Source organism: Macrobrachium rosenbergii, chromosome 18, assembly GCF_040412425.1.
Source record: "Macrobrachium rosenbergii isolate ZJJX-2024 chromosome 18, ASM4041242v1, whole genome shotgun sequence".
Classification (NCBI taxonomy): Eukaryota; Metazoa; Arthropoda; class Malacostraca; order Decapoda; family Palaemonidae; genus Macrobrachium; species Macrobrachium rosenbergii.
This window is the reverse complement of record NC_089758.1, coordinates 16504217-16514233: the sequence shown is the minus strand read 5'-3', so window position 1 is coordinate 16514233 and position 10017 is coordinate 16504217. Positions and strand designations below refer to the sequence as shown.

Sequence of the window (10017 nt, the reverse complement as noted above, 5' to 3'; positions counted from 1 at the left end):
GACCTGGAAATAGCCATATAACCACAGCACCTTTCATACTACATCTTTATCATTCCAACTTCCTCAAGGTTCCAAAACGACTCCAGACTTTAAAGTTTTATTCTTAACTTCTCAAACAATCCTTTCGATCCAAACAATTGATCCCCAGACCCTGTAGTTTTGCCTATAGATCATCAAGTTTTTATCTGGAATAGTTTTTAAAATCCAAGTATACATCTTCCCACAGATACTTCATTATGGTATAAACCTCTTATTCTTGCCGATGTCCCGCCCGCCTTGTACTTTTGTAAGCCAATCCTTACATTCCTCACGTTCACTTCTAACTCATTTCTCCCTGTACACAGGAACAATCATTCACCTCATGCATTCTTGAGGAACCTATTGCTCATCCTGGAAAACCATTAATGCCGAATTCACTTCACCTCAGCAATGACTTACAGTCATGGGGAATCATCTATGATAAGTGCACCTACCCCGGCCAGACTTCGAACGTTTGCAATTCTGAGTTGATACATTGGTGACAGTGACTTTATCCACTAGAGAGAGAGAGAGAGAGAGAGAGAGAGAGAGAGAGAGAGAGAGAGCTTAGGTCCAGATCGAAATGGAGTTTGGCAGTTTAATGACCAATGTAATATATGATGGTGTATTTCCTGTCCAAGAATCATTAACTCAACGGGTGCCAAAATAATTTCTTTCTACGTTGAGAATGTACAGTAAAATGGAGCCTTCCTTCTCTCTCTCTCTCTCTCTCTCTCTCTCTCTCTCTCTCTCTTAACCTCAGTTTTATCCATGTCTTTCTTTTACCCTTTTCTTGATTTCTATTTCTATTGGAAACTCTCTCTTCTCATCAAAATCTGTTGATATGTACTAGCTCTCTCTCTCTCTCTCTCTCTCTCTCTCTCTCTCTCTCTCTCTCTCTCTCTCTCTCTCTCTCTCTCTCTCTCCTTAAAGATACTGATACATTTTATGTCTAATTCTGTGCGTTTCATGTTTCAAAATAGACTTTCACGTAGCTCACTATAAAAAGTAATGAGCCATAGCGGTCTGTTAACCTTTAATGGTAATTCATATGTCGATTTATATCCTTTCTGTACATTACCCATTACTCATGAAAGTATTTCATTCATTTTAAATACAGGCTCTTTTTTCATGAATACAAAACTATTCTTTTCTTATGCACTTATATTACCTTTGCTTTCATGTGAAATTTACGTATTTTATGATTTAAAAATCAAGATCATTCATAAGCACGTATATACAATTATAAGGAGAAAAACATTCATGTTTAAACATACAAATAAACACACACACGCACACACGCATATAAATATATATATATATATATATATATATATATATATATATATATATATATATATATATATATATATATATATACATATACATACATATATATATATACATATATATATATGTATATATATATAGTTCATCACTTATACAAATGCTCTATACATATATACAAATAATAACAGGACTTCATTTAGACAGGATGGGTTTACGATTACCAAATGGTGAGGACAGACAGTCGCTGAAAGCCTTTAACTTTTTCTATTAAAAATCTCTGTTAGATACCATCCTGTTTAAATGAGGTCCTGTTATTAATGTGTATATATATATATATATATATATATATATATATATATATATATATATATATATATATATATATATATATATATTATAATAAGTTTACGAGTCCTGGCCAAGATTAAACCTATACCATTTCGGGTCGATCATGAGCGAAAGTGATATTGTCCACTCATCCATCATGCAAATGAGAGAGAGAGAGAGAGAGAGAGAGAGAGAGAGAGAGAGAGAGAGAGAGAGAGAGAGAGAGAGAGAGAGAGATAAAGTTCTTAGCTTCAGAAAGAACTGGAGTGTGACAATTCAATTGTCAATGTAATTTTTTTTTTACAGAATTTCTTGTCATATTATCATAACTCAACAAATGGCATAAATATTTCTGTTTATTTTCAAGAACGCAAAATTCAGCCTCTGATGAAATAATGTTGGAGTGTTCCAACGCTGCGGAAATGAAGGAACCAATCTGTTTGCAAATAAAGTTAGTAATTTGACTGGCAACGCTAAGCACATTATACCTGTGTAATGTTATTTCACTAAGGCCCAAAATTAGATAGAATCCATTATCCATTAGTATGTCTCTTCCTACGTTGTCTCTCTGTTTTTGGACTCTTTTCGTCACCCCCCTCTCTCTTTCCTCTTTCGTTTTTTCTTCCGCTTCAACAAATTCCCCCCCCTCTCTCTCTCTCTGTTTTTCTCCTTTCTCCTCTGATTTTATTTTTATTGTCTCTCTTTCTTCCATCTCTTGTTTTCCGTTTCAATAAAAACTCCTCTCTTTCTCTCTCTCTTCCTTCTTTGATTTTATTTTCTCTGAATTTTGTCTCTCCTTTTTCCAACCTCTTGTCTTCCGCTTTAATAACCTCTCTCTCTCTCTCTCTCTCTCTCTCCATTCCTTCTTTCCCACCTCTCCCGCTTTAATCATCTCTCTCTCTGTCTCTCTCTATTCCTTCTATGGTTTTATTTTCACTAAATTTTGTATCTCCTTCATTCCCACCTCTTCCGCTTTAATAATCTCTCTCTCTAAATTTACCTCTACTGATAGGTATTATTTTCTGCTACTCTGTCTCTCACTTATCTGTTACTGGTCTATATACTAAGCACTGTCCATAACGATGTCTCGATATTAACGTCCCGCGCTGAGAAAAAGTAATGAGTTATGGGTGGCAGCCGGGCCATTAAAGGTAATTTACTTGTCGTTTTCATATCCTTACTGTACCTTTCCCATTCTGCAGCAGAGTATTTCAACCGTTCTTTTTAAAGGCATCCTCTTCAAAAGTGAGCGATATTGCCGAGTTTCTCAGATTTTATCATTTTGCTATTCATACGTTAATTTACGTTTATATTTTTTTTCCTCCTTTCATATCGAGTTTCATGATGAGCTATGTGGGAATTTTATCAGTTACGATGACTCGTCGATGTGATACGCACATACGCAAACACACACACAAAAAAAAACACACGCACACACACACACACACACACACATATATATATATATATATATATATATATATATATATATATATATATATATATATATATATATATACACAAAATTTGTTACTTGCTATATTGAAGCAAAAAATTCACAAAATTACACAAAAACGCAAGAAAAACTCGGTAACGTTGCACATTAAAAACTGGAAATTTATTAATTATGATTCTCCCACCGTTTGACTGCCCTGTTATTCTGTGAGCCAGGAAAACAACCAGAACAAATCAACGCCCTTTTAATATACTCTTTACTAAGGAAAAGTATCCATCATCAGTCAAATTTGCCATTGTGAAAACTTATTACATAAAACATCATACTTTTGTGTTCTTGTTGAGACACGAACCAACCAACTAAAACTGAGAAAAAGGTGTCGGGAAAAAACAAATCAGATATAAAGAAAAAGAAATGGAATAGAAATAAATGAGAGATGAGGTCTGGCCCACCTGTGATCCATCGTGTTAATGATGGTTTTTTTTTATTGAATTAATTTCGGAGAGATAAAAATTACCGTGTACTTCTATGTTTACGTAATACTCAATATAATCAACCAGTGTAGAGACCAGAGTTGTTTAAAAACTCAACTACAAAATAAAGTACCTATTGTTTCAATGTAATTTTCAACACATATATATATACCGTCACAGGTTCTAATTTTGCGTAGCAAAATTAATTAGTCACTGTATATATAGGCAACAGCTAGAAAGATAATTCATTCAAAAATACTCATATTTTCTTTCTTTTCCCAGCCACTGACACACATGCTTCAAAAAGCTCTGTAATTAATGTTCTATTAACGATATTGCATTGATAAGCCTATTATGAGATCGACCTTTTGACAACACTCCTAATATTGGATATTGGACGCGAGGCTGTGCGATTTTAATTTATCAAATTCCGATGGAAAAGAGTAAATACTCATATTGCCTTTCCATACTAGGAATCAAGGTTACAGGATTCTTTTTCTTTTTATTTTAAGTCAAGGATTTATCATTCGTACAGTTGCATTCTCCTGTCGTTGGCAATTTTGATTGCTCGCATGTGCGTGTTTGTATGAGTATGCATGTGAGAGAGAGAGAGAGAGAGAGAGAGAGAGAGATAGAGAGAGATGAGGTGGGGAAAATTTGAGAGAAAATTGGACATATTTTGAAAAATTTCACATTAAAAAAAAGTTAGTGTATTTGAAAAATATTTACCTGTCAATTTTTGTCAATATAGTGATAATACCAGAAATTACAGTGGTGAGTGTCCCTTTTATCCAGGTATTACTGTTCTGTTTGATCCTTTTATTCAAGTGTTACTGTTCTGTCTGTCCCTTTTACCCAGGTATTGTGGTGGTGACTGTCCCTTTTAGCTAGGTATTATTATGGTGACTGTCCCTTTCATCAAGGTATTACTGTGGTGACTGTCCCTTTTATCCAGGTATTATGGTGGTGACTGTCCCTTTTATCTAGGTATTGCTGTGGTGACTGTCCCTTGTATCCAGGTATTACTATGCTGTCTGTCCCCTTTAACCAAGCTATTACTGGGCTGTCTGTCCCCTTTAACCAGGTAGTACTGTGCTGTCTGTCTCTTTTATCCAGGTATTACTGTGGTGACTGTCCCTTTTATCCAATTATTACAGTTCTGTCTGTCTCCTTTATCCAGATATTACCTGTGGCTGTCCCTTTTATCCAGGTATTACTATGTCCCTATTATCCAGGTATTACTGTGGTGACGGTGCCTTTTATCCAATTATCACTCTTCTGTCTGTCCCTTTTATCCAAGTATTACTCTGGTGACTGTCCCTTTTAACTAGGTATTACTGTGCTGCCTGTAACCTTTAACAAGGTATTACTGTGTTGTCTGTCCCTTTTATCCAGATATTACTGTGGTGACTGTCCCCTTTATCCAAATATTGTTGCGCCGTCTGTCCTTTTTATCCAGGTATTACTGTGGTAACTAAAACGCGTTTTTTCCATAATATATTCCTATGGGCTCGAGTACATGAAATGGGGTATGCTATACCCGTAGAGTTTATTTACCACATAAGTTACGAAGGGAAGGGGAATGGGAGAAGGTGAAGGGGAACGGGGTATGGGTTTGAAACCTACCCTATTATCTAAGTTGGGTCAAATGATGGCTTCTTGCCAAATTTTGTTCAGATCGGTCAACTGGTTCGGATTTCTATGGCGCACCAACACACAAACAAACATACAAACATTCACACACACACACACATATATATATATATATATATATATATATATATATATATATATATATATATATATATATATATATATATATATATATATATATATATATATATATACAGACATACACTGTTTTGTGTTTCTGGTTTTTGTGTGAATATAAATTCATGTAAAATAGCAATAAAGAAAAATAAAGCTTTGAAATGTAGAGCCCCAGTCCCAAGAAAACACAGTAAAACTGTCACGTTGAAATTGATCTTTTTCTTGCACCTTAATGCTCTAATTGGCACTAATATGGTTTTCCCAGTCGGTTCACAAATAATTTAGCGGCAATTTTCTTGATTTGGTAAAACTGAGTGACAACTTTGACGTTAAGACAGAATAAATGTATCATTATCCCGTGAATTAACCCTCTTGAAAACAGTCATAAATTATCCAGTACATGCATGGTCATTTTAATACCTATAAGAATTAATAATCAACCCCTTTCAAGATTACGTTCTGTCAAGAAAATTACTGGATAAAAGTAAGAATTATAATTGGACAACATTAGTTTTTAGTTTTCTTGTGCTGGCTTTGTATGTCCGTCCGCATTTTATTCTGTCCGCACTTTTTCTGCCCGCCCTCAGTTCTTAAAAACTACTGAGGCTAGAGGGCTGCAAATTGCTATGTTGATCATCCACCCTCCAATCATCAAACATACCAAATTGCAGCCCTCTAGCCTCAGCAGTTTTTATTGTATTCAAGGTTAAATGTAACCATAATCGTGCTTCTGACAACGATATAGGATAAGCCACCAGCGGGCCGTGGTTAAAGTTTCATGGGCCGCGGCTCATACAGCATTTTAACGAGACCACCAAAAGATAGATCTATTTTCCGTGGCCTTGGTTATACGCTGTGGCGGCTGTACAGAAAACTCGATTGCACCAAAGAAACTTCGGCGCAATTATTACTTGTTTCTTTTTATTACTGTTCTGTATTCTATTAAATATATAAGGTTCAACGATTTAAATAGTCCTTTCCTCAGTAGCTTTTATGAAGCAAAGACTTCTCCATTACCCTTCGCCTCAGACAAAATCAAAGCAATTTTAAGTATGATTCTCTCCCCAGTCTCTTCCTCCCACACTTCCTCTTTTTGTTCTTCATTTATCCGACTCACTCCTCTTCTGCTAAAAAGCCATTTTCCCCTCTTTTATTCCCCGAGGGGAGGAACAGAAGACCGAGTGACAAATCACCGGCGGCCACAATGAGATTTCGCGGAAAATTCACTCAGTGTCTGCAGTAGAGGATTCTCCCCCTGACAAAAGAGACAATCAGCAGACACCACAGGTAGGTATGTTGACAGGGAAGAAGATGAAGAAGAAGGAGAACGGAAAAAAAAGAATAGAAGGTCGAGGATTTCATCATTTTCCTGAGATTTTCTTTCATACCGTTCGCGTGATATCTGTCACTGCCTGCGTGTTAGTTACTCATTTCTTTCCCATTAAAGGAAAAATCTGGATGTTGATTGACAGCAGCAGAAATTATTATTCGGGAACTTTTTCGCAGATCAAATGTCCACAAACGTACTTGCACATTTAAAGAATTATTTAACATCACACCATATGTCATTATATATATATATATATATATATATATATATATATATATATATATATATATATATATATAATATATATATTTATATGTATATATATATATATATATATATATATATATATATATATATATATATATATATATATATATATATATATATATATATACTGTACATATGGTGTGGTGTTTAATTATCCTTTTAAATGTGCAAGTACGTTTGCGGGCGTTTGGATCCGCAAAAATTCCCAGTATTATAATTACTGCTGCTGTCAATCAACATTCAGATTTTTCCTTTAATGAGAAAGAAATGAGTAACTAACACGCAGAAAGTGACAGATATCCCGCGAGAGGTATGAAAGAAAATCTCGGGAAAATGATGAAACCTCTACTTTCTATTTTTTTCCGTCTTCCTCCTCCTTCTTCTTCTTCTTCTTCCTGTCTCACACACACACACACACACACACACACACACACACACACACACACACACACACACACACATATATATATATATATATATATATATATATATATATATATATATATATATATATATGTGTGTGTGTGTGTGTGTGTATGTATATATGCATGCATGTAAATATATATACATATATACATACATACATACATATATATATACATATACATAAATACATACATATATATATATATATATATATATATATATATATATATATATATATATATATATATATATATATATATATATATATATATATATATATATATATATAGTGTGTGTGTGTGTATGTTTGTTTCTGAGTGAATAAGAATGCATAAAATATAAAGGAAGAAAAGCGCAGCCCCGAAATATAAAGGCCTAGTCCCACGACAACAGAAAAGTCTGTCACGTTGGAATGGAATATTTCCTAACACATTTACTGCTCTCACTGGCATTTTTGCGGTGTCCATATTCGGATCACAAGTAAAATAAGAGAGATTTTCTCGATTAGAACAAACTGAATGACAAAGTTGACGTTAAGCCAGAATAAATGGATCATTATCCCCTGGATTATCCTCTTAAGCTCTCTGAAGATAACTGCGGGATTGAGGTAAGAATGATAACGGACAAACTAAAAATTTATTCTTTTTTTCCTACTCTGCTATTGAATATGTCGGGTTCAACAGCTTTTAAATATTTCTTTCCTCATTATCTTCTACGCAGCCAAGACTCGTTCATTACCCTTTGCCTCAGGCTAAATCAAAGCAATTTTAACTCAGATCCTCGCTCCAGTCTCTTCCACACACTTCCTCTTTCTGTTCTTTAATCATCCGACTCACTCCTCTTCCTCTAAAAAGCCATTTTTCCTCCCTTTTCCTCCCGAGGGGAAGACCAGAAGACCGAGTGACAAATCACCGGCGGCCACAATGAGATTTCGCGGTAAATTCACCCAGTGTCTGCGGTGGAAGATTCTCCCCCTGACAAAAGAGACAATCAGCAGACACCACAAGTAGGTATGGGGACAGGGAACCAGGAGAAGGGGGGGATGGTGGTGCTGGGGTAGTGAGGAACGGTGGGTGGAGGGGGGATTGTGGGAGGGTTAAGTGGAGTTCTCCCCAGTAGCCCTCAAAAATAAAAGTCGAGGATTTTATCATTTTCCTGATATTTTCTCTTACGTTCTTCGAGTGGTGTCACTCACTCTCCGCGTGTTAGTCACGCATTTCTTTCCCATTAAAAAAATATATCTGACTGTTGATTGACGGCAGTAGTAACTGATTATTTTACAAGTCTTCCAGAGATTTATTTTGCAAATTCAGATGTCCATAAGAGGATATCGCACGTTTAAAAGAACGATTAAAAAGTAGGCATATACTTTTAATTATTTTACAAACACAGGAGTAATTATTAAGCTCATGATTAATGTTACACACACTAATCCTCATTCACACCAGTGTTATATACAGTATATATATATATATATATATATATATATATATATATATATATATATATATATATATATATATATATATATATATATATATATATATATATACATACATATAAATATAAATAAATATATATATATACATATATATGCATGTATATATATTATATATATGTATATATATATAATACTAGTATGAATGAGGATTAGTGCATGTAACATTAATGAGCTTAATAATTACTCGTATGTATGTAAAATAATTAAAAGTGTCTACTTTTCAATCGTTCTTTTAAACGTGCAATATCCGCTTATGGACATTTGAATTTGCAAAATAAATCTCTGGAAGACTTGTAAAATAATCATTTACTACTGCCGTCAATCAACAGACAGCTACATTTTTAATAGGAAAGAAATACGTAACTATATATACATATACATATGTATATATAATATACATACATATATATATAATATATATATATAATATATATATATATATATATATATATATATATATATATATATATATATATATATATATATATATATATATATATATATATATATATATATACATAACTTGAGAATGTATAAATTGTTTGTGCTTTTGTTAGTATATTACTTCATAACAACCTTAAGGTAGATCTACGGTAACGCTTGCAAAAGAGACATGAGAAAATTATATTTTAATCTCCAAATATATCTAATAAAACAAATAACACTTACTGATATGTAATGATCGTGTAAGAAAGCCAATCAGTGAGTGCTCAAGAAAGAAGGATATTATAGCCTTCAAGCTTCTTCCTACCTTTCAGCTAGTCCTTCACATGTCCTTTCTTCCTTTCCTCCCTCAGGAATTTCTGTAGAGTGTGTCCTTCAAGGACCTACAGCCGGACACTGAGTGAATTTTCCGTGAAATGTCATTTTTACGTGTGACGGATTCGTCAGTTGGACCTCTGGTCCTCCTTCTGGGGTAAAGAAGAATGAGTATTAGGACAAGAAAGGGACCCTGAAAGGATATGGAATTTAGTTACAATAACACTTGTGAAAAAAGGATACGTGACGATACAGAGTATGAAAATAAGTGACCAACTGGGAGAGGAAAATAGTGACTTACAGTGAGGGGAAATAAGTGACCAATAGTGGGGAAAATAAGTGACTTATAGAGAGGGAAAGTAGGTGGCCAATATGGAGGGGAAATAAGTGATTTACAGTG

At 34.2% G+C, this 10017-nt stretch overlaps 1 protein-coding gene across 2 annotated transcripts in view; it reads right to left on the bottom strand.

Moving 5' to 3' along the window:
* Positions 1–9769, bottom strand: part of LOC136848150 (kin of IRRE-like protein 3) — a 285171-nt gene extending 275402 nt beyond the window's left edge. The window contains exon 1 of one of the 2 annotated variants that reach the window (XM_067120428.1): positions 9610–9769. The gene's annotated coding sequence lies outside the window, so the exon portion shown is untranslated. The remainder of the gene's footprint in view (positions 1–9609) is intronic. The other variant, XM_067120429.1, reaches the window with a different exon arrangement.
* Between the last annotated feature and the right edge of the window lie 248 nt (positions 9770–10017).